Source organism: Hemiscyllium ocellatum, chromosome 1, assembly GCF_020745735.1.
Source record: "Hemiscyllium ocellatum isolate sHemOce1 chromosome 1, sHemOce1.pat.X.cur, whole genome shotgun sequence".
Taxonomy (NCBI): domain Eukaryota; kingdom Metazoa; phylum Chordata; class Chondrichthyes; order Orectolobiformes; family Hemiscylliidae; genus Hemiscyllium; species Hemiscyllium ocellatum.
The window spans coordinates 132296801-132323157 of record NC_083401.1 but is presented as its reverse complement, the minus strand read 5'-3'; the positions used below and the strand labels follow the sequence as shown (position 1 = coordinate 132323157).

Sequence of the window (26357 nt, the reverse complement as noted above, 5' to 3'; positions counted from 1 at the left end):
GCTGATGGGCATTTCAACTCCGCTTACCAGCATTCTCCCTGTAGCCCTTAATTCCTTGTGACATCAGGAATTTATCAATCTCTGCCTTGAAGACATTTAGTGTCCCAGCCTCCACTCACTCTACGGCAATGAATTCCACAGGCCCACCACTCTCTGGCTGAAGAAATGTCTCCGCATTTCTGTTCTGAATTGACCCCCTCTAATTCTAAGGCTGTGTCCACGGGTCCTAGTCTCCTCACCTAACTGAAACAATTTCCTAGCGTCCACCCTTTCCAAGCTCTGTATTATCTTGTACGTTTCTAGTAAATCTCCCCTTAATCTTCTAAACTCCAAGGAATACAATCCCAGGATCCTCAGTCGTTCCTCATATGTTAGACCTACCATTCCAGGGATCATCCGTGTGAATCTCCACTGGACACGCTCCAGTGCCAGTATGTCCTTCCTGAAGTGTGGGGACCAAAACTAGACATAGTACTCCAAATGGGGCCTAACCAGAGCTTTATAAAGTCTTTTGTATTCCAACCCTCTTGAGATAAATGACAAAAGGTTTAAGGTTGGGAAGACGAATGCTTTACAGAAAGTTTGGATTATTTAGGGAGCATAAAACTGATACATGGCAGAAGCAGATCAAATGGCCTCACGGCAAACTTCAAAAATCAACAGTCCCTCATATCCTGTTGGAAGTGAGAATGAAGGTGGCAAAAGAGGAAAAATTAGAGACTGTTTGCTGTAGAGAAAAGCTCTCCAGTATGAATATTGGATTTATGAATAGTGCTAGTAGCCAAGAATTGGACTCAAAGTAGTGTTTTGTGCAGCCCATACAGATCTGGTACTGAATAATTAAACTAATTGTCCACCATATCATTTCAAGTCTGCGTGCCATGGAGTTAAAGAAGCAGAGGTCTAAGCCAACCTTGGTGTTGACCAACATGAGAGAGAGGTAGTGATTTTACTGGGGAAAGGTGAGTAGTCTAAAGTTCAACAAAACAGCAAGTATAAAAAGGACCAGCAAATAGAGGGATGAGGCTTTTTTTTGTTTCAGAGGTACATATAGGAGGATACACAGTTGACATGAGAGTCAGAGCATGAAGGAAGAAAATTAGTGAAGCTATCTCAGTGATAAAATACCTATTATAATTTGGAAATCTGTAGAGAACAGTAATTTTGAATAAAGTATGAGGGGTAGAACAACGTCAGATGCTCAAAAGGAGAAAATAATGCTGGAGGAGGAGAACAGAAGATGCCACAGCAATAGTCTTGATGGAGTACTTAATACGGTCAGGCAGAGGTTTCAACAAGAAAAAAAACTCTACTCACCACTCAGCTACATTCTGATAATACGGTGCTCTCCATCAATCTTTCAGATAAGTTCATGCTTGACAAATGCCTTGCGCCCAACCATGTAAGCATACCCTTCCAGAATACTTGCATGAGTGACTATGTTTAAGATGGCTGATGCTCTAGGTGAGTGAGTCCACATGGTCAGTAATGATAGGGTTGAACTGGTTGGGAAAGTGATTGAAAAAAGATAGTCACCAAATGGGCCGAATGGCTGTTGCGAGAATGGAATTGACAGCAGATAGTTGCTGCTCAGAAGAAACAAGTACCAAGTATCTCCATGAGTTCATTAGAGAATGTTAGGACAGTGAAAAAAGAAAACATTAACGTTATTTAAAGAGGGAGTCAAGCCTGGAATGAAAACACAAGAACAAAGTCAAGAGGTACTTAGCGGTTGTGTATTGGGAGCTTGTAAGGAGTAGTGTGAATAATGAGAAGGATAATGTTAAATGAGGCATAATGATAGAAGAAAATAATTGACAGCTGTCCATGAAGAAAAAAGTAAGTTTTAAGTGAAAGTGGAAACAAATGTTGAACTCAGATTAGGAATTATTTGGAGCAGCAGCTTAAACATCCACGCAAATGGTCTTGGGGTAAACTCAAGTTACACAAGCCTGATCATGTAAAAATTGGATTCATAGAAATTTGACAGCAAACCAGTAAAGGAGTGTCCAGAGTCAACGCAAAATGATTTGTGATGGGTAACAATGTAGGATGGAGTCAACATGGAGCATTAGCAAAATTAGATTAGATTAGATTAGATTAGACTTACAATGTGGAAACAGGCCCTTCGGCCCAACAAGTCCACACCGACCCGCCAAAGTGTAACCCACCCATACCCCTACATTTACCCCTTACCTAACACTACGGGCAATTTAGCATGGCCAATTCACCAATTCACCCGCACATCTTTGGACTGTGGGAGGAAACCGGAGCACCCGGAGGAAACCCACGCAGACACGGGGAGAACGTGCAAACTCCACACAGTCTGTCGCCTGAGTCGGGAATTGAACCCGGGTCTCAGGCGCTGTGAGGCAGCAGTGCTAACCACTGTGCCACGGTGCCGCCCAAAATGTTGCATGAATTCAGAAACATGCAACAAGTCAAACTCAGAAAATCATTCCAGGGAGGTTTTTTTGTTTAAAATGCGATTGAAGAAATTGCAGCATCAGAAAGATGGCCACACCATGAGGAATCAAATGCAGAATTTATTTCTCCTTCAGGGAGTAGAGGTTATGACATTGGAAAGTGATGTTGAAAGAGGCTGCGAGCACATGCTGCCACCACTGAAAGTTAATGATGGAGATAGTGAGGTTGTGGGTGGGGTAGCAGTCAAGAAAGCTGCTTTGCCATGAATTTATCCTGCTTTTTAAGGACAGAATATACAGGGCAGTTTTCTACATGGCCAGATAGATGCTAGTGTTGTAACTGCACTAGAACAGCTTGACAATGGATGTAGACACTTCTGAAGCTTCGGGGTCCATATCCTTTCTAGTGATGAGCACTTTCACCATTTCTTGATATCACATGGAATGATCAGCATCAGCTGAAAGTAGCAACTGTGATGCCAGGGATCTCAGAGGAGATAGAGTCTACACAACATTCCTGACTGAAGATTACAACAAATCTTCAGCAGTGTCTTTTACGCAGTTCTGCTCTGCTCCCCAATCATTGGAGGAGAATTATAATCCAAAATCAACTACTCCAAAGATAAATAAAGCTACAATTTAAAGGACAAGATAAGATCATGGTTAAATAAAATCTTGTACAATATTCCTTTATCAGATTTCATGCAAAGTAGTTGCAGGTTCTGCTTGTCAAATAATTTGTTGATATGCAAAGATTACATCTGAATAGCTACCTAAGTCAACCACAACAATGAGAAAAATTAGAGTGCACACTTTTTATAATATGGCCTTCAGAGACATTCCTTCTACTCCATAATTCATGAAAATAACAGCTGTTCTCATTTGGTTAAAACACAAGGGTCGTCGACTATATTTATAGTTCTGATCTCCAGATTCCATGAGACTTTGGAATTAGTGTAATACTAGAAGGTCCATGGAATATATTGAAATTATGCTTTTAGAAAAAACCAATGAATTCAAAGAAGGTATTGCACATGACAGATGCACTATAAACATCTATTTCCAGCAAATAAACAACTTCTTAAAAATACTTTAGTGCATAAAATGTTTTGTTTTTGGTTTTGTCAATAATTCCATTACAAATTATAATGCTAATATTCCCTTTTTAATGTTGCAATATCATTTCTCCCTCTATTGAAAGAGATAATTCTGTGCACAAAGCGTATTACACTTATGAGTATTAGATAAATTTAAAAAAACTAAATCAACAATGAGTCCAATTTAAAAGCAACAGGTGACAGCGATGAAGGCAATCTGATCACTAAATCTGAGGACATCAGTACAACATTAGATAATCATCTGGGATTAAACATAATTCATACACTCAGTAAAAGAATTCCAAGTTTGATGAAACTTGTAAATTGATGTTTATTGAGGGCATTCATATTGAGGGTTTGTCAAAAGATAATATTCGCAATCTAAAGTTATCCAGAAGTTAATCCAGTTCTTCTTCTCGTATCTTTTCAAACTTGGGTTTTAGTTTTTTTAAATCATGGGGCAACACGGTGATTCAGTGGTTAGCACTGTTGCCTCACAGCGCCAGGGACCTGGATGCGATTTCTGCCTCAGGCGTGTCTGCATGGGTTTCCTCCCATGATCCAAAGATGTGCAGGTTAGGTGAAATGGCTGTGCTAAATTGCCCATCGGTATTAAGTTAGATGCATTAGTCTGGGGTAAATGTAGACTAGTAGGGGAATGGCTCTGGGTGGGTTACTCTTCGGAAGGCCGGTGTGGACTTGTTGGGCCAAAGGGCCTGTAGGGATTCTATGACTTAAAAAAGTTTAAATGGGAGGCAAAATGATGAAGAAACAATTATTCACACCAAGTTCAAATCAGTGCCACTCCAGAGTACTGTCAAATGGAATAAATATATCTGCCCAGAAGAGGTACTTTATCTCAGACTGGTCTTATTCTTGTACATTTCAAAAATCTTTAGATCACTTCTGAAGCAGTACCTCAACACTACCTGCCATATTATAGTATACATTCCATTTTTTAAGCAGCTGGAAAAGAAAAACAATTGCTCATACTTGGCTGGGGAAATATTTGTGCACACTAGTGATCACAAAATGGATCTGCCAATTTATTTTAGCAGGTGTCACCACTCATCCGCTGGCAGACAAAAACACATGACTGGCTCCACCTACATTAACCCAGTTTCTGCTCATGTTGAAATTGAAAGCAGTGCTATCTATAGAAACACCAATGGATGCTACGTCTTTTGTTAATTCTCAATCTCTAGAGACAACAGCCCCACCTTATTTTTGAAACATGTTGTCAACAAATATTAAATGGGAAATTAGTTGCCAATTTCAAAGCAATATTAATGGAAATACAGAAAATTTATCCACCCTCAATATAAAAGGAGGAAGTGCTCCTAAATAACAAAAATCCAATCTGAAGTAATTTCTCTTATAAAAATTATAAATGTGTGTATCTCCCAGTGCTTCAGCAGAAAACTGCCAAAAGTGAGCCTGTGATGCAGCATCTTAATTTAATTTGTGCTGAACGCAAGAATAGTCAATTCATTATAGCGAGCAGGTTACTGCTGAATTTTCCTTACTTAGCTTTATGTTGACCACATTTATCTAAACAGATATACATCTTTAAATGCATTATTACTGTATCGGGCATTCCTAGCACCATTATGCTATTTATACAGCATCCTCAATGCAGATGTAAATTTAGAGAAGCATGAACATGAACAATAACACTCAGCCAAAGGCAGGTGTTATGAAAGACAATTAAAAATGTGGTCAGAGATAGCTTATAAAGGGTCTTAAAAAGGAGAGAAAAACAGATTTTTGGAAGAAAACTTAAAAGACGACATCCAATGGCACAGTCAGAAACAATGGAGCAAAGTAACTCAGAGGTAAACTAACAGCACATTAGGGAGGTTATTCAGCCCATCTGGTTTATTTGATAAAATACTACTCCAAGACAACTTACAATAGTTAATGTGAAACATCTAGAGTAATCAAGAGGCAAGCAGAATCACTCCAGCGTAACCCAACTTCAAGGGCAACCTATATAAAACTTGTATTATTTTTAAGTTAAACAGAATGAATCAAAACAAAATACAAGGATCAACTTCTTTGTCCAGTGGTATTGTAATAAAAAGTAGATTCTGAACAAGTTTTCCAAACAAAATATAGTTGACTTGAACTACTTTGGACACTTCATTTAACAGGACTAAGCCCAACAAAATCCAATCAGAATTGGATGATAGATTCTAAGAAATTATTAGTGTGCCATACTAATTTCAATTTGCTTCCTCCTATTATTTCAGGATTTATGTAGTAAGTAGGTACACTGAATTTTGGATTTTCTAAGCTTGTACAATATTCCTTTATCAGATTTCATGCAAAGTAATTGCAGGTTCTGCTTGTCAAATAATTTGTTGATATGCAAAGATTACATCTAAATAGCTACTTAAGTCAACCACAATGAGAAAATTAGAATAAAATTTTTAGAATGCACACTTTTTATAATATGGCCTTCATAGACTTTCCCTCTACTCCATAATTCATGAAACATTCAATCATATTTGATATTCACATTTTAAATATTTTTCTAACCCTATGCAAGTATTTGTTGCCAAGGAATTTGTTACTGACAAAACAATTTCCAAGTGGACAAGAAATAAATTTTTTTTCAGCTTGTACATGCCCCATTAATTTGATACCTAAGCTAGTCCCTTTAGCTCTTCAGTGACTTGGCCATTATCTAGTTGGTAAACTTCAGGATATGCAATATTAGCATCTTCTAACTGACCACACCACCAAGACGAACAAGTTTCCTAAGAACTGTATTAATCAACTTCCCAAAGTGTGCATTAGCAAGGTGCAAATCAGAGTTGCATACCTTGGGGCTTCAAAGGGGAGGACTTGTTAGTTTAAAAGTAATGTGAATCTGTCTCAGACACGTGCTAGCAGATCCAATGTTTCCCCAAACAATCAAAAGCCTAATAACATTGACATAATTTTGCAATCAGCACTAGATGACACTATTTGAAGATATAACACTGAGCAGATTACCACAAGTCTCAAATAACAACAAATCAATTGATATGTGGCCTGAAATATGGAATTAACAGACATTACAAAAGGGAAATGTGCAATTTTGAAAGATTCACTTGCAACATTTGATAAATTCAACTATTTCCACTGTACAACTAGGGCTTGTAATTGTTTATTTGGATGCAGAGTTATCTTCTACTGTCCACATTCAAGATTTCTTACTTGAGATCTGCTTATGGTATTTAAGCACCTCCCAAGAAAAGTAGAACAATGACTCTTTACACTCCTGTGCCCTAGCTGGTAATGGGGATTTCTAGATTCAATCCCTAAGGGAGGTTTGCCTCCTTTTAAAGTTAATAAACCTCATTCCACTAAAGCAGTTCATGTTGTGGAATACCTTCAGTCAGGTTCAATGAAGTAATTGTAAAACTTATCACATGGAAAGCCATCCAGGTAATTTGCATTTGTAAGCAATGACTGTTGGATCTCAAAACATGAAAGAACCTCATACTTGCTAAGCTATTCATATCAGGTTTACAGTGCGAAAAATGCAGTGAAATCCATTTAATCATCACAGAAAACAGCATGATTATAGAAGCACTGACCAACAATGAATTCAGCTCCTGTCTTATTTGGTATTATTGACAGTGCCTTGCCATGCATAAGGGAATAAGAACCCTTACTGAGGAAAGGTAAAGATGGCTGCAGGACTGAGAGTTATAGTAATACATAAGAGGGGGAAGACAAAGTTGATAAACAAGGCAACTGATAAGCTATTGAGCTCACATTTAGTCCACAACAGTCAAATCAATATTTGATTATAACCTTTCAATTTATCCTGCAACATATTAGGTTTACTGATATCAGAATTACATGTTAATCTTGGTCTCAAAAGTCTGCCAATACATTATAAATCACCGATCAATTTTCAATTGAGTGTAAACAACAGAAAAGCCACTTCGTTGAAAAACTGGTCTTCCTTTAGCGAACCATTCTATTATGGTGAACAGTTGTATTTGTTACACCAGGAGGTAACAAGGCCTGCTTTCTAGCTGTTAAAGCTTTGAATTGGCTCATTGACTCATAAATCTCGAAAAGCCAACAATCTGCAATTTCACACGTTGGCACCAATGGTACGATAAATACTCTGGACAGTAAGTAGAGTTCATGTAGCTCCCTCCTAACCACTACAAGTAATATCGAAATTAAAGGGAGAGAGGGAGAGAAAAATAACACATTTTGAGCAAACTGCCGGAACGTTTCAAACGAAACGATTAAAACCCTGTTGCCAAGGGACCAGCGGATCCAAGCAGAGATTTAATCGAATCGATATTACATGAAGTTAATACTGATGCCTGCTCCCCGCTCCCCGAAAATGCTGTAAGCACCAAAAGAAAAACCGCCCCGCTGGGGTTGGTTCATGTTCACGTCGAAACCCCTTTGGACAATAATTCGGGATGGTCTCCATTGGGGGGAAGGCGGCCTGAACCCAAGATCCCGGGGAGGGAAGCTGGAGAGGATGAAGGAGGATGTGGTGGGTAACCGGCCAGGGAGGGAGGGAGGTGGCGGTCTTTCCTCCCCCTTCAGGGTTTGGGGGGGGGGGGGGGGGTATGAGGTGACAGACGGGCTGCCCCGGGAGGGGGAGGGGGGGGCACGCGCTGAGGGAGCCGTTAGCGACCCGAATGTCGCCTCCTTTTAAAAACCCCGCAACCGGAAACCCGCCCCGCCGGAAACAGCCAGGAATCACACAGGGAGGGGAAAAGGAAAATAAATAAAGCTGGATAAATAGGAGCCCGGCTTCAACACGGCCAGCTTTTACCGAGAACACTGGATCACCTCCCCCCCCCCCCACTCACTCCCTCCCTCTTCAATTCACGTCGTTCTGTTCGAACGGGCTAATACCATATTATTTTTAAAAAGATCAGCTCACCAGGAAAAATCAATGCCTCGAGCGGACGAAGGAGAGATGAAGGTTGGTTGTTTTTTCTCACCCCTCTCCTCCTCCTCCTTCAATGTTGGAATTTTATCCTGTGAAGTGCCGCAAGCCGACGGCGTGAGGGGATGACAGAGCAGTCGGGAGGGTCGTGCCAATGCTGCTGCACTTTCTCTTGGTGGCCATTTTCACCCGAGGCTGAACTGGAGAGCCCTGAGAGTGACAGTGGGAAACATCGCTGGCTCCGCTCCCTCCTCCCAGGCGCCGGGCTCCACCACAATCACCAGCAACGGGCGGCAGCGGTGGCCGACCAGCGCCCCCTCCGCCAGCCACCGCTCACTGCGACTCCCCAAACCAGGGCCGGAGGTGGGGGGGGCGGTGTGAGGCCGCTGCGCATGCGCGTATTCCCCGCCCCGCAGACCCAGCGGCTGAAAGCGCCCCCTTCCGTCGTCCGCCTCGTACCCTCCAGCCCCTGGGTCGAAGCGGGCGGAGAGCTGGTTGACTGAGGGGTGAATGTTGCGCACGCGCGCACCGCCCTCCTCCGGGCCAGGTGCGACTTTCAGCGTCTCTCCTCCGCGATCCGATGAGAGCCCACAAGCAAGACCCCCCCCCGGCGTTGTGTACTAAACGCATGCGCACTCACACATCTGGGAGGGGCGGGGTCGCGCAGTCTGTATATGTCGATTAGTAAACAAGCAGGAGGTTGCAAGAGCGCAGCCAGCCAGGCAGCGTCAGGAGGTGGAGAAGGGTTACACCTGAAACGTCAGCTTCACCTCCTGACGCTGCCTGCCTGCCTGTGTTCTTCCAGACTCCTTTTCTACCTTGGATTCCAGCATCTGCAGATGTTTTAGTCTCTGTACATAGCAGTTAGCTCAGTTCAGCTGGTGTGTGATACCGGCAGTGCTGGTTCGATTTTCATACTGGACGAGGTTATTATTGAAGATCCCTCCATCTCGACTTTGCATAGTGACTCTCAGTTAAACTCATCACTAGTCTGTAAAGGGATTATGGTGACTTTAACTGCTGAAATCCATCAATGATAGAATCAGACTTTTTACAGCACAGAGAAATGTCTTTGGAGCATTATGCCAATGCAGTCATCAAGCATCTGTCTATTTTAACCATATTTTCCAGTGTTGGACCATAGCATTCTATGGTGCTTCGAGTGCTCAACTAAATACTTCTTAAATGTCTTCAGCATCTAAGGATTCACCCTGAGAGTGGAGGAGAGTCATTCTCATCTGTACGAAACCTTTGATGATGATGATGAAATGTCTAAAGGTTTCTGCTTCTACCACCTTTTTAGGCAGTGAGTTTCAGACACCTTCCTCCAAACTATCTGAACCCAACCTTAAAAATGTGCAATCTCGTTATTGATTCATCTACAAAAGGGGAAAAGTTGCTCCCCTTCTATGCCCCAATTGTAAACCTCAATTATATTCCCCTCCTTCAGCCTTTTCTGCTCTAAGGAAAATAATGTCATTCTGTCTTCTTTCCCTTCATTGCTGAAACACTTCAGCCAAGACAACATCGTTGAGAATCTCCTCCGCACTCTCTCTGTTGTGCAACCATATCCTTCTTTTAGTGTGGCGACCAGAACTGCATATAGTATGTCAGCTGTACCTTACTGCATACAGTTCCATCGTAACTTCCATGTTTTTGTATTAATTGCCTTGTCTAATAAGGTAAGTGTCCAAATGCTGCCTTAACTATATTATCTATCCTTGATGCCTCAAGGATCTATAGACATGCACACCAAAGTCCCTCTGATTTCTCTGTACTTGTATCAGGTCCTACCATTCAACTACTCCAATGCTTTATTGGCCGTCCCAAAATGCATCAACCTGTACTTTTCCCAATTAAATTCCATTTGTCATTTGCACAACGACAAAGAAATGGCAGGCTTTGACAGCAACCTGGCGTTTAAGACAACTTCAATTATGGCACCTATTTCTGGAAATTGTAGATAGCAGTGTTCAAGATCATATTGTAATGATCATGGCTGATGTTAATATTGCACAGGTCAGATTGTAAAATGAAATGTGGCTTGCTAGACCATGGTTTAACAATAGTGTCTCACTAAAATGTAAGCACACAGGGCTGTAGATTTGGTTTTGACCGTAAAACACAGGTTTATTAACAAAACGTGTAGAAACAAAACAATTCAAAAGCTATTTGAATATAACGCCATTTGGAAGGTTTAGGACACACAGAAAAACAAAGTTCCATTTACTTACAAAACACTATTACTTTTTATTGTAACTGCTTTTCCTGAAGTCCTGACCAATGAGCTATGAGGTCTTTTCCCTGGAATATTCATACACGTGAAATTTTAGATATTCCTAGTATTTTAATAATCTGCAGAGGTCATAAAATAGATTCACAATCTAAACTTTTCCCCAGAGTAATTTCCTTTACTCTTTTAAGCAATTTCAAGCCAAACTTATACTTGCATCTGACTTTAGTCCATTTTTATTTGAACTGATTTTAAAAGCATTCTGCTACATTAAAAATAAATTATCCATCCTATATTTGGTAAACTAATGGTTTAATATTTTCTCTCTCGCATTGTAAACCTCCACAATTTAAACAAGCTTCCACTTAATACTCCAGGTGGCCCTACAGACATCTGCTCTCTGACACATATCACTTTCAAAGCAAGGTTCCAGAAAGAGAGACCAAGATAATTATGAAACTCATTCACAAAAATAAACAATACCCATGTGACTGGTTAAAAATTCAAACTGTTAAAAAAATGGTATTGTAAAGATCTTTTGTTTTTTTAATTTTTAATTGTGGATGGACATGGGGAAAAGCACTGTTTTAAATACAGAGGAATACTGATGAAACTGTGGTTTTTAAAGCAAGTAACCTAATACTTGCCATGAGCACCATTTGCATAGCTGTTTGTTCAAGCAGTAATTAGAAGTTTAGTTTATAGACAAGTTGGAGCCAAGGGGTGCGCACAAATGTAGATTCAGTTGGCAACATGGAGCAGGCTAGCCTACAGATTAGTGACCTGTTATTGATGACAAGCCTGCTTAAAAATATGTGATTGGTTCTCAGGTTGTTGAACAGCTTGGGGCTGTGAACAAGACAGTGAGAAGCCATCAGACCTTCACTAGCCCAAGACCTCTGTTCTCTGTAATAAACATCACTTCAATATTGAAGAAAACCAATTTATTTTCCCTTCCGCAGTTGCTGTAAACTGCGACTTTTCATTAATAATCAGAGACCATTTTTAGTGTAAGCCAGCTAACCTATGCCTCCTGAAAACTTTTGAAAGCATTTGGAGAAGGAAAACAGAAGAAGCATTCCAAAAAGCATCAGAACCATCTTAGCAGAGGAGAGAGCAAACAAATACCACTTATCTGCTTTCCCAATTTTCCTTCTGTTCATAACTTCCACTTTTTACCTTTTGTGTGTGTGTGTGTGTGTGTGTGTGTGTGTGTGTGTGTGTGTGTGTGTGTGTGTGTGTGTGCATGTGAGGGGGTATTTATAAATTGATTAGACTTTAAACTACTCGAGTTGTACGCCAATGGTTCATAATATTTGCCTGTAGCTAGAGTCGATTTTTTTAAGTGAATATTAATTCTTGCTAAGTACAGAAACTTGGTCCATGCTTTCTGTCAACCTGGGTCTGCAAGCCAGGTAAATTGGGGAATTCTGCATATTTTGTGACAACTCTAGGAATAGTGGGGCCTCATTTCCAGTAAGACACCCCAGTGAGGGATAACAATATTAATATACATAAATCATACGATGTTCATCACGATATGCAATTTTGCAATTTCTAAACTTCAAATCATTTTAAATGCAGCTTCTGCCCTTTTCAACAGCATGCCCAACTTTATTGGCATGAATGCCAAATCTTACTACCTCACTAAACAAGAGGCAAACTCTCAAATATCAAGATATTTGGTACAAAAATATGATTTTTTAAAAATATGACATGAATTATCAGTTGAGTTCTAAATGTAGTAAAAGATAATTGAACCCCTTAACAGATAAGATAATTTTACAAAATGTATATGACTGTCCAATTTAGCTTGTGACAAAGCAGAATTTCCGGGATCAATATACTGTGCACTGAGGATGCCTGAAGAATGTTCAAGCCAAGATTATCAGGTTATTTCTCAGGCATTCAGTGTGGCTGCCTAAGAGAAACATTTGGCAGCTTGCAAAGACAAATGATAAGCATGGTGCCCGCGTGAGGACCCTTTGGGGAAACTGGTGTGTTCTGCTGTCAGTCTTGCTCCCATCTATGATAGTTGATCTTAGAAGGTTCAACAATGTCTTTTCCTCCTCTAGTGTCTTATGCCCACTCCAAACTGAATAGGAACTGCTTAAATTCAATTCTCATTAGACTCTTTGTAATGAGGATACAGTCGCTTGTGCAATAATGTGCATTTCTTCAATGCAAATTGTCTATAATGTGATTGAAGAATTTAGACTTATTTGTAGAACGCAAACATTCCTTATCTGTTTTGGCTATAACGTGATTCCAGTCCCACTGGTTTAAATGGTGCTGCTGTTACGTGATTTTCTTATAATGCCTGGAAACTGAACTGTCACATTATATCAGAAGAAACTGTAGTTTTGTTTAGCTCTCTGGGCGAGATTGGAATCTTATTTGCAGAGGTGAAAGGGCATCAATCAACTCACAGTCAGTTCCACAGCAATTTATTGCTGTCATAAATTTTGTTATGTTAATGTATAATAAAATGAATTTGGCTCTTTACGTGTCTATCCCTTTGGTCTGCTTAGGGTTTTTCATCTTATTGTCTGTAGCAATTTTATGACTATGTATAAAAGACTTGCATTATAGAATGTGTTTCATGATAATAGGACACCCCAAAGCACTTTTTCAAAAATAAAGCCCTTTGAAGTGCTGCAATGTAAGAAACTTATGCATAGTATTCGTGTAATAATCTAGTTGATCTGTCTGAGTGAGAAGTGTTTTACAAATTAATACTGTTCATCCAGACTGTGGGCATGCTGAATTCTCTCTCATCACACAAAACTGTTTCCAGCATGACTTTTGGGGCTGATGACTTACTGACACTGTCTTTTACAAACCCTGTTGCATTTTAATTTCACCATCTTAGTGACCAAATGTCTGTCTTTTGGACTTCAGACTACAGATTTCATTTTCTTTAGTCTTCTGTTTTATAATGCTTAGCTTCAGCTATCAAGTACAAATGTCAAAGAGAAAAGAATATCATCTGTCTGTTCTCTCCGTTATATCTCCACTGCAAGCTTTGTGGTAGTTCTTCTGACAGTAAGAATAATATAATTACATTCATTTGGTAACACAAAACTTGCTGAAAAAAGTCACGTTTTGGCAAAAGATTTTTGTCTTGCACACTTCTGGGAAACTTGCAAGTAAGGGGAAAACAGTGTTTATCCAGTATATGGGGAGAGTGATGATTGATTTGCAAGTGGACTGTGATTAATAGAGGTGTTGCCATGAAGAGTACTGATAGTTAATTGCGAAACTTCATTAAATTTTGTACCAGACGGGTTGATTGTAATTGGTCAAGGCACTGCCATGATGAATGATTATTTTCCAAAAACTTTATACTATTAAACCACAAAACCTTATTCTTTGCAGACAGGAAGAACATGTACACATACTGCACGTGTCTCAACTCAACAAGAAGAGATGCCATCCATCTTCTGGTTAATTTCTTGGGACAATGCTCTAACTAATCAGAATCAATCTGCCTAATTTATAATTTCAGAAAAGTTTAGCAGTTATAGGGTCACACAGCATGGAAGCAGACCCTTCAGTCCAATCGTCCATGCCGACCAAGTTTCCCAAACTAAACTAGTCCCACTTTTCTGCGTTTGGCCCATATCCCTCTAAACCTTTCCCCTTCACCTGCCTGTCCAAATGCCTCTCAAATCTTGTAACTGTATCTTCATCTACCACTTCCTCTGCCAGTTCATTCCACATATGAACCATGCCCTGTGTGAAAAGGTTTGTCCTCAGGTCCCTTTTAAATCTTCCTCCTTTTGCCTTAAAATATGCCACCTAGTTTTGAACTCTCCCATTGCAGGGAAAAGACCATTGCTATTCACTTCAATCTGTGCCCCTCATGATTTTATAAGTCTCTCTAAGGTCACCCTTCAACCTTAACTGTCAGTTATTAATAGCTGGTGTATTCCAATGTTTTTACGAATCAGAATCCACTTGCAATCAATCGGCACTCTCCTCCCATCGTATAACTGTTGCTTTCACTTCACTTTAGTATTGCTTCCAAATTGTCCTGTTGAGTGCAAATGAAAAGCTTTGACAAATACCTTTTCTCATGTAATTGTTCACTCACTGCAAAAATGCAAGGATTTTGGCTGCCCCTTCCTTGCACAGGCAGACCAAGTCCAAGTGCTACATATATGGAATCGGAAGCAATAGAACAAATAATAAGCAAACTTGAGGCTGAAATGATTATGAGGAAGTAGTTCAGTTCACTTGTCTCATAATTGATGATGTAAGGATCCACCAAATTTATCTGTAGAGTTATGGAGATGTACAGCACGGAAACAGACCCTTCGGTCCAACACATCCATGCCGACCAGATATCCCAACCCAATCTAGTCCCACCTGCCAGCACCAAGCCCAAATCCCTCCAAAACCTTCCTATTCATATCCCCATCCAAATGCCTCTTAAATGTTGCAATTGTACCAGCATCCATCACTTCCTCTGGCTATACACGTACCATCCAATGTGTGAAAAAGTTGCCCTGTAGGTCTCTTTTATATCTTTCCCCTCTCACCCTAAACCTATGCTCTCTAGTTCTGGACTCCCCAACCTCAGGGAGAAGACTTTGCCTATTTACCCTATGTATGCCCCTCATAATTTTGTAAATCTCTCTAAGGTCACCCCTTAGCCTTCGATGCTTCAGGGAAAACAGCCCCAGCCATTTCAGCCTCTCCCTATAGCTCAAATCCTCCAACCCTGGTAACATCCTTGTAAATCTTTTCTGAACCCTTTCAAGTTTCACAACATCTTTCTGATAGGAAGGAGACTGGAATTGCACACACAATTCCAACATTGGCCTAACAGCTGCAACATGACCTCCCACCTCCTGTACTCAATACTCTGACTAATAAAGGAAAGCATACCAAACGCCTTCTTTACTTTCCTACCTACCTGCGACTCCACTTTCAAGGAGCTTTGAACCTGCACTCCAAGGTCTCTGTTCAGCAACACTCCTGATTTTAGGTCCTGTAGAAATGAAATATTCTCTCACCTAATCAAAAGTGGCCTCTCTGATGTTGCTGCTCTTGAAACAAAGAATCATAGAGATCTACAGCACAGAAAAAGGCTCTCGGATCATCAGATTCATGCTGGTCAAAAATAACATCTAACTATTTTAATCCCGTTTTACAACATTTTGGTCCACCGCATTCTATGTCTTGGCGTCGCAAGTGCACATCTAAATTCTACCTTAATTCTATGAAGATTTCTGCCTCTACTATCTTTACAGAGAGAGAGTTCTGGATTCTCATCATCTTCTAGCTGAATAAAGGTTTTTCCTCGCTTCTCTTTGAAATGCTCTGCTCCTTTCCTTAAATCTATGCCCCCTAGGCATTGATCTTTCCATCAACGCGAAAAGTTTCTTTATATCCATGCCCCTCATAATTTTATAAATCTCAATCATGCCCCCTCTCAATCTCCTCTGCTATAAGGAAAACAACCCTAGTATATCCAATTTCTCTTCATAACTGAAACTCTCCAGTCCAGGCAATATCCTAGTAAATTTCATCTATACATTCCCCAATACTGTTACACCCCTCCTATAATTTGGATTTCAGAATTGCACACAATACTCGACTATGGTTTAAGCAACATTTTATACAGTTTCAACGTAGCCTCCCTGCTCTTAAATGTATGCTGCAGCTAATAAAGTCAAGCTAGCACATTATAACCACTTTATTTATCTGTCCAAATACTTTAGCAGAGCAATGGACATGAACACCAAGGTCCCTCTGATCCTCCATGCTTACCACGGTCCTACTGTTCATTATGTATTGCTTTGTTTGTCCTACCCAAATGCATCACCTCACATTAATCAGATTAAATTCAATTTGCCACTGCTCAGCCCATCGATATCCTCCTGTAATCTAAGGCTATCCTCACTATTTACCACCCCATCGATGTGTGTATTACCCACGAACTGCAGAGCTTCTGTGGAGTACTTCAATCCTCAGCTTTATTTATTTCTCCCCAGCTAAGAGGTGAAACAAGCTTTGGGATGCATTTAATTGAAACATGCAAGTTTACCTCAAGTCAATCAACTCCCTCTGGATATTCAATAAATTGCCACATAAATCAGGAATCTATTATAGCAAGGCCACCAAACCATACGGAGTGGAATCTTGTGGTGGTGATAAAGCCTCAGGCCCTTGATGGAGAGCTGGCAAGAGTCCCACATCTTCTCTTGGAAAAGTTCACCACACCTAGTGACACTCATGGACCTAAAAGGCCAGCAGTATATGTTTCCCCAAGATCAAAGACCTTTGGGGCAGAGATCAGAGGTTGGCAGCTCTTCTGGTAGCGAGGTGATGGCTGCTGTTGTTATGATACCCATCCGAGATCTCAGGTCATGAAGGAACGTGCACACAGGCTGGTGTTGGATTGGCATGGTCAAACATATTTGACTTTATAGTTTATGTCTGTTTGTGTAAATATGGTTGATCAGAATGAGTATAATGGTCATAATGCATTCATCAGATCACTGAGTCACGGAAAGTATTTTCTGCACAAGGACAACAGCAGTACAAGCTTGCTCTTCTTTAAAACACAAGGTAGATACGATACTCGACACAGGGTATGCACATATTTTGTTTGACTGCTGAAAATAGCAATGTTAATAATACTGTAAAGATGCAGATTGTTTATATATTTTTATTAATTTTGAATATTATAAATTCACAAATATGAAACATTTTATTATCTTACCTCATTTATTTGTTTCATGGTCTTTGACTACTGATATTCTTTTTCATAGACCTTCATTCCTGTTTCCTTCATTTTTTAGTTTTACTCTGTTCCTCTTTCTCTACTGCTCTTTCCTTTTTCATTTCTCAATGTGCTTTCAAAATAAAAATGTACTAATTTCCGGTGTGGTAACATAATGGACATAATAACCCAGCAGATTGAGTTAATAATCTAAAGATCTGAGATTGAATCCCACAACAGTCAATGGGAAATTTAAATTCAGTTAATTAAACAAATCTGAAACAAAAATCTAATATTAGTAGTGGTAACCATTATCTCATGTAACAGCTTCCTATTGTCCTTATTCATTAATAATGCTTACATGTGAAGTGAACTTCACTTGTCAAAAACATATACCACCTTGTGAAACTAAAACCATAATTGGTACCTGTGTTGTATGAGCACGAAAAAATAAATGGTTTTCCACTTGTTAACATATGGTTCAAATCTTAGATCGAAGGAAAATATACAGTAATAAATGATTGATACCTTTTGAGGAGCTTTTTACTTCTGCAATGGAGTTCCTTGCAAAGGAGGATCTTTTCCCAACTGATCTTCATCAATGAATTTACATTACGTGATTCATCAGAATTGGTATTCCCTGCTCACTTGACAAATGTATAGACAGTAAAAGCAGTCTCAGAAGAGTTTATCATGGGAAATACACAAATGGCAAAGAAGCTAAATAATTCCTTTTTGTCTGTTTCCACTGAGGAAGATACAAAATAACTCCCAAAATTAGAGATCCTCAAAACCCGGGAGAATGACAAGTTGAAGGAAATTGGTATTAGAAAGATTACCTAGAGAAATTAATGAGACTAAAATTTGATATGTCCTTGGTACCTGATAGTCAACATCCCAGAGTCATGAAGGAGGTGGCCGTGAAGATAGTTACTGCATTGCTAATCAGCTTTCAAAACTCTTTTTAGATTCTGGAATGAAGATTGGAAACTTACAAATGTCACCCCACTATTTCAGAAGAAATGAGGCAGAGAGAAAAAAAGGAACCACAACCTTGCGTCAATAGTATGGAAACTGTTAAAATCTATTATAAAGAATGTGATAAATAGACAATTGGATAAAAATGATCTGATTGGGCACAGTCACAATGGATTTGCAAATGAAAAATTATGTTTAGCAAGCTTTTTTGAGGTTGTTCTTCATAAAATTTGGTAAAGGGGAATTGACAGATGAAATACATTTGGAATTTCAGGTGGCTTTTAATAGGATTCCCCACAGAAGGTTTGTTAACAAATTTAAAACGCATGATAAAGGGGGTAATGTATTGACATGGAATAAGGCTTGGGTAACATCCTTAAAACAGTAAGATTAAATTGGTCATTCTCATGTTGGTAGCCTGTGACCAATTGGAATTGGTACTTGGGCCTCAGCTGTTCTAATTATAGATAAATTATTTGGATGTGAATTCCAACCGCATTACTTCCAAAACTACAAATGATACAAAGTAAAGTAGGATTGTATGTTGTGAGGAAGATATACAATGCTTCCACAAAGATTTGGAAAGCTATAGTAATTGAGCAAAAACATAGCAAATGGAATCTAATTCTGGGAACTTTGAGGTCATTCACTGAGAGTCATAGAGTCATAAAGATGTACAGCATGGAAACAGACCCTTTGGTCCAACTCGTCTATGCAGACCAGATATCCTAACTTAATTAGTCCCATTTGCCAGCACTTGGCCCATATCCCTCTACACCCTTCCAGTTCATATACCCATCCAGATGCCTTTTAAATTCTGTAATTGTACCAGCCTCCACCACTTGTGCTGGCATCTCATTCCATCCACTCATCACCCTCTACATGAAAATGTTGCCCTTTAGGTCCCTTTTATATCTTTCCCCCCTCACCCTGAACCTTGGTCAGGCCACTGTTGGAACATTGCATGCAATTCTGGTCTCCTTCCTATCGGAAAGATGTTGTGAAACCTGAAAGGGTTCAGAAAAGATTTACAAGGATGTTACCGGGGTTGGAGGATCTGAGCTACTGGGAGAGGCTGAACAGGCTGGGGCTGTTTTCCCTGGAGTGTCGGAGGCTGAGGGGTGACCTTATAGAGGTTTACAAAATTATGAGGGGCATGGATAGGATAAATAGACAAAATCTTTTCCCTGGGATTGGGGAGTCCAGAACTAGGGGGCATAAGTTTAGGGTGAGAGGGGAAAGATATAAAAGACACCTAAGGGGAAACTTTTTCACGCAGAGGGTGGTACGTGTATGGAATGAGCTGCCAGAGGATGACGTGGAGGCTGGTACAATTGCAACATTTAAGAGGCATTTGGATGGGTATATGAATAGGGAGGGTTTGGAAGGATATGGGCCGGGTGCTGGCAGGTGGGACTAGATTGGGTTGGGATATCTGGTCGGCATGGACGGGTTGGACTGAAGGGTCTGTTTCCGTGCTGTACATCCCTATGACTCCATGCCCTCTAGTTCTGGACTCCCCACCCCAGGGAAAAGACCTTGTCTATTTATCCTTTCCATGCCCCTCATGTTACACACCTAGGCCTCTGATGCTTCAGGGAAAACAGCCCCAGTCTATTCAGCCTTTCTCTATAGCTCAAACCCTCCAACCCTGACAACATCCTTGTAAATCTTTTCTGAACCCTTTCAAATTTCACAAAATCCTTCTGATAGGAAAGAGACCAGAATTGCATGCAATATTCCAAAAGTGGCCTAACCAATGTTCTGTACAGCCACAACATGACCTCCTAACTCCTATACTTAATACTATGACCAGTAAAGGAAAGCATACCAAATGCCTCCTTCAGTATCGTATCTATCTGAGACTCCACTTTCAAGGAACTATGAACCTGCATTTCAAGGTCTCTTTGTTCAGCAACACTCCTCAAGACCTTAACATTAAGTGTATAAGTCCTGCTCTGATTTGCCTTTCTAAACTGGAGCACTTCACATTTATCTAAATTAAACTCCATCTGCCACTCCTCGGCCCATTGACCCATCTGATCAAGATCCCACTATACTCTGAGGTAACCTTTGCTGTCCACTACACCTCCAATTTTGATGTCATCTGCAAACTTATTAACTATACCTCCTCTGCTCACGTCCAACTCATTTATATAAATGATGAAAAGTATGGAACTTGTCTTAAAGAATAGATGTGCAGTATATTTCTCAAATGGTAAAAGCTTAAAAAGTGTAAATGTACAGAGACTCAGGTTTCCTTGACAACAAGCCACTGAAAGCTTACATACAGATGCAGCAGGCTAACAGGAAAGCTAATGGAATGTATGATGGAAGTACTAAGCACTGGAACTTCTACACAGAAGTAATGATAGGAATCCAATAGAACCATTTTTCACCAAAGCCTTTGGTGATTGCTGAAAGGTACAGATTTCTCAATCAGCGTGATGGTAAATCTATCTCACAGCTCAGAAATTTTAAAGAAGTTAAGAGAATCCGGCACATTAGGAGACAGCTAATATTACAGTATCGGAGACAGACTAATGCGTGGTTTAGGATGTGATGCAATCAAGAAGAGATTACTGATGGAAAGGAATCTAGATTTAAGCTCTAGACAGGATAGATAGAGATAAGCTTTTTCCCAGGGCTAAGGATTCAATAACGAGAGGTCACACGTTTAAGGTGAGAAGTGAAAAGTTTAAGGGGGATATATGTGGCAAGTACTGTACACAGAGAGTGGTGAGTGTCTGGAACGTGTTGTCAGCAGAGATGGTAGAGGAAGGCACGGTAGATTCATTTAAGATGCATCTGGACAGCTGCATGAGTAAGTGGGGAGCAGAGGGATACAGGTGCTTAGGAATTGGGCAACAAGTTTAGACAGTAGACTTGGATCAGCTCATGCTTGGAGGGCCGAAAGGCCTGTTCCTGGGCTATAAATTTTCTTTGTTCTTTGTTTTTAAAGAAGGTACTAGATGTAGTAGTCTAGATGGAACTAGCTAAGCTTGAGCATGTGAGTTCACAAAATGGCAGCTGATAAATGACCACAAATGCAGACTCAAAATGCAGTTGCTTACGAAGAAACATGCCATTGATTTCAATGCAATCTGGGAAACATGGAAAAGATCTTTGCCAAATTGTAAATCAAGCAAAATGTTGCAAGGCTAGATCAGGACCTTATGCAATCAGACCAAAGGCTGAGGCAGAATTAGAGAGGTTGGTCAAGATGAGAGTCCTTGAATCAACATGAATGATTGGGCCATGCTTACCATACTAGTGATGAAAAAAGATGGAGTGGTATACATCTGCAGTGATTTAAAGGTCGCTATTAATCCAGTACCGTGTGCTCAGCAGTATCCCTTGATTTTATTCAATGACCTATTTGCTGGACTAACTGGAGGTCAATTATTCATTAAAAATGATCTTAGTCAAGCCTATCTCCAGAGAAATTCTGATCCTGAGTCATAGAAATGCTTGATGATGATAATATATAAAAGACTGATCAAATACAAGATATTTCTATTTGGAATCACATCTACACCTACATCAGTCCCACGTGCCAGGGATCACATTTTAAATGGATTAGAAGGAGTCCAGTGTTATTACAACAATATTTTACTCTCAGGGAGAAACAAAAAGTGAGTATCTTTACATTTTAGCTGGTGATTTGCTGAGACTTGAAGATTATGGCTTAAGAGTGAGAAAAGTCAAATGTGATTTTTTTTAATATATATCTTCCATCAATGGCCATGCTATTGATGCTCAGGGACTCGCAAGTCAACTTCCAAGTTAACAGCCTTAAATGAGGCAGCAACACTTAAAAATGTGAACCAATCGCATTCATTTGTGGGCTTCCCAAGCTACTAAGGCAATATTGCAACCATTCTCAAGCCTTTGTACAATTTTATTGCACCAAAGGAATTAGAAATGGGAAGATCAATATGAAAGAGCTTTTACACAAGCTAAAGAGACTTTCCTCAAGTCAGAAGTTCTCACCTATTTTGACCCAAAGTTACTATTGCAACCAGCATGGAATGAATCACAAAGAAGAAATGAACTATGCATAGATAGAAAAGGAAACTGTAGGAATCATTTTTGGCTGTAAACGATTCCATCAATATCCGTATGACCAGAAATTTGCCATTGGCAGAGGTGGCTATTGTTGCCATCGATTCGCACTTATATAATTAAGAATCAACAATCCAACTTGCACAAGAATGCTGATGGACTCTAACCCATCCCCAAATGAGCCGACTACAAACAGTGCTTATGACTTTGAGCAAGTAGTGAACAGTCCGGTAACAGCAGGACAAGTTAAGAAGTATACTAGTAATGATCTACAGCTCTCAACAGTGATGAATATTGTGCTTTGTGACAATGTCATAGAAACAACTTCAGAACTGAAGCTTTTTGGCACACAGAAACTAGAACTATCTGTACAAGCAGGATGTCTCCTATGGGGAATGAGAGTTACATTTCCTTAGCTGTGGTGGAATGATAAGTTAAATCAACTACACAAAGATTAATGTGACATTTTCAGGTTTGAAGGATGTTTGATGAAGAGTCACCAGACTTGAAAAGTTAACTTTAATTTCTCCCCACAGATACTGCCAGACCTGTTGAGTTTCAGCAGCAACTTCTGTTTTTGTTTCGGATCTCAAACATCTGCAGTTTTTTGTTTCATTTTAGCTATTTTTGTGGCTAGGACGTTGCTCCAAAATTGAGGAATAAATGAGAATATGTAGAGCTTGTGCAAGAGTTTGCAATTTATTTCCATTAGTGTCATTAACCCATGAGAATGGCCAAAAAGATCATGACAAAGAATCCATATTGACTACACTTGACTTTTTGAAAGGCAAATATTTTTCATAGTGGTTGGTGCACTTACCAACAGGCCTGAAGTTGCCATCATGAAGACATATCCTTCAAAGAAAACCATTGAAAGATTGGGGGTGATGTTTGCAAAGTTTGGTTATCTGGAACAAACTTTTAGTGACAATGGTCCACAGTTCACATCACAAGAATTTATGGACTATCTAAAATTGAATGCAGTTTAACATTTCCAAATAGCTCTTTATCGCCCAGGCACAAATGATTTGGCAGAAAGGTTTGTTCAGAGAATAAAACTTTCTTTAAAAATAACTAGAAAACAAAGAAATAGAGACTTGGTTATATCTGAAGATAGAACACTAACTGGAGCCTCTGAGTAACTTAATGGAGCATAACTTGACATTGTGCAAAACTCTAACCACCTGAGTCATCTCATGAAAAGACAATGACAGACGATGTTCCTATTACACCTAAAATACCAAAGGTTAAAGTTCACAAGAAAAATTAACAGATGCCAATGATGTGCTAGCTGTTTGACAGCATTCCAGCATCCTCTAGAAATGTCTGGATTACATTTACTATTTGGAATGCTCTGTGAGATTTCAATTATCATTTGCTACCTATTTTTGCCTATGATAATTCTAAATGTTACATTATAATTTGTGTGTATGAGAGGGGAATTTAGTAAATTGAATTATTGTTGCAAGTTTCTATAGTGATGTGTATTGTTGTTCATTCAAAACTATGTAATCGTCTGGCTTTATGCTTTTAGTCAGAATCTGGGATCTCACATTTTATCACCTTTTAAAAATGGTTATTCTTCCCTAGCCTGCTTGTAACATAAATTTGGTGATCTCATCTAGGATGATAAAGTATTTGTGTGGAAAACTGGAGCACCAATACTGTGATCAAATGACAGAACCTAGTTTATAAGAGAGACATAAATAACAGCCGACTAGGAACTGATAATCTGAAGCAGAGACCATAGAAGGAAAATGCGTGGATCCTGTTTGAAAACTGATATTTAAAGAGCATGGGCCATCATTCTTCTCCTGATTTGCTAGCAGTAAGCCACTGGGAATTCACTGCCAGAAACGCATGGTCTTCGTTGTCTTTAGTGAACCAAATGAAACCCACCAGCCCTTCAAGGTTTCCAGATATCATCTCAAAAACTGTCTGTGTGACTTTTGAACTTTTTATATAATCTACATACGTGCTACCTCATTTATAATCATTTTTACTTACGTCTTATGTGTTAATGGGTGCTGTTGTGATTACACTTTGGGCATCGTGAAAGTCATTATTATTTCAATGTAACTTAAGAGAAAACATGCCTTGTAAAAGTTCTTGAGAATCACAATACTCAGGTTAGAACAGTATTTTTTCTAAAAATAACACAACTTGATATATTTGGTCAATAGGTAGTAAAAGGGGAACCATCTCTCCCCAGATTATAATTAACATTTCTATTTGTATATTCATTAAAAAGGATCAACCTATTTGATCATGTTATGATACACTTTCAAGTTGGTGGTGCTTGACCTTAGACCTTCTGGCCTGGAAGTAGGGATGACCATTTTGCCTTAAGAGTCCTTGAAATCTTCAATAAATATCTAATTAATTTGAAAGCTATAAATCAAATGGATTCAAATTAATCTGACAAGGATTAAAATGAATTGTGTGTTAGTATCTTGCATTGGCATAGGCAGCTGGATTTGCCTGTTTGTTTTTGACTTACTCAGGATATGTTACTTTCTCCATGTTTACATTTTAATACTATTATATATTTCTCAAAAAGGCACGTTGTATTGATATTTTTTACATTGCTCAAAAGGAGAGTGCTAATTGGTTGCCGAGTGAATTCTGATTGGTGGGACATTGCAATGAAGAACACAACAATTAATTATGGTTAACAGTTACCAGGACTATAACATTTTAAAAATTATGTGGATTGAATTAAAATTTTAAAGTGAAATAATGTTGTGGTTCTGTTCGCCGAGCTGCAAGTTTTTGTTGCAAACGTTTCGTCCCCTGGCTAGGAGACATCATCAGTGCTCTGGAGCCTCCTGCGAAGCGCTTCTTTGATGTTTCTTCCGGTATTTATAGTGGTCTGTCCTTGCCACTTCCGGGTGTCAGTTTCAGCTGTCCGCTGTAGTGGTTGGTATATTGGGTCCAGGTCGATGTGTTTGTTGATGGAGTTTGTGGATGAATGCCATGCCTCTAGGAATTCCCTGGCTGTTCCTAGCCAGGGGACGAAACGTTTGCAACAAAAACTTCCAGCTCGGCGAACAGAACCACAACAACGAGCATCCGAGCTACAAATCTTCGCACAAACCTTGAAAAGTGAAATAATGCCTGGCAGTTAGCTATGTATTATTAACTGATTTGGTTTTACTTTCATATGTTATATGGCCACATGCTACATGTCATTAAAGGTATTTATTTGTACAGTATAAGATTTTGGTTGCTTATGTTTGAAAAGATAAATACTAATTTACAACAGTTTCCGTGAGCACTTATTCATAATCCTTAAAAGGATGAAGAGCAGAATTGTATTGTCTGCCTATAAGTTTCCCCAGGTTGTCCTCTTATTGACTGCCTACTCCCAGCCTGTCCGTAATTTTGTGGGGCCAAGCAAGGGTTGTGATGGGCCTTCTGCCTTCGCTCAATTAAACGCTTAAGTGACCAATTAATGGTCACATCCCACTCCGCCTCAATGTTTTACTGGCAGGAAAAGATCCTGTTGGGGGCGGAGATAAACCAGCAGATCAAAGTGTTGGGAGGACGAGGTCAGCGTGCTTCTCTTTCCTTACTAGGTTTACTATTCCTCCTCAAGCCACAGTCAGCCCCACCCCTCCCTCAGATGCTCCCTCTCCATCTGACCTTAACATCAAGACCACACACCCCTCTGCTATACTTCCCCAGGTACCTCTTCTCACCTCTGCCTCCAAATATACTTTATTCAGGATCCAGCACTGGTTGAACTAGGTTCAGGTCCACCAGTGGTCCAGCTGGGACTGTACAATTGCTGGGCTTTCAGGTTGATTATCAACTCTCTGATGTGGGATCTTTTCCCAAGAAAGTGAAGGAAATCTTGTCTCCAGCTACAGCCATAAATATCTGTGGGCTGCAATCCTGTTCCCAT

General features: G+C 39.7%; 1 protein-coding gene and 1 long non-coding RNA gene across 7 annotated transcripts in view; one reads left to right on the top strand and one right to left on the bottom strand.

Moving 5' to 3' along the window:
* The window catches only part of wdfy3 (WD repeat and FYVE domain containing 3), a 400898-nt gene extending 392107 nt beyond the window's left edge, over positions 1–8791 (bottom strand). For all 5 annotated transcript variants that reach the window (XM_060826089.1, XM_060826126.1, XM_060826116.1 and 2 more), the window contains exon 1: positions 8436–8791. The gene's annotated coding sequence lies outside the window, so the exon portion shown is untranslated. The remainder of the gene's footprint in view (positions 1–8435) is intronic.
* On the top strand, positions 8241–24479 carry LOC132816489 (uncharacterized). 2 transcript variants are annotated; one of them, XR_009644807.1, is made up of 3 exons: positions 8241–8477; positions 18376–18472; positions 24076–24479. It is a non-coding gene; the product is annotated as an uncharacterized LOC132816489 (long non-coding RNA). The 2 variants fall into 2 exon arrangements; XR_009644806.1 differs by lacking the exon at positions 24076–24479 and adding an exon at positions 22987–23052.
* Positions 24480–26357: the final 1878 nt, after the last annotated feature.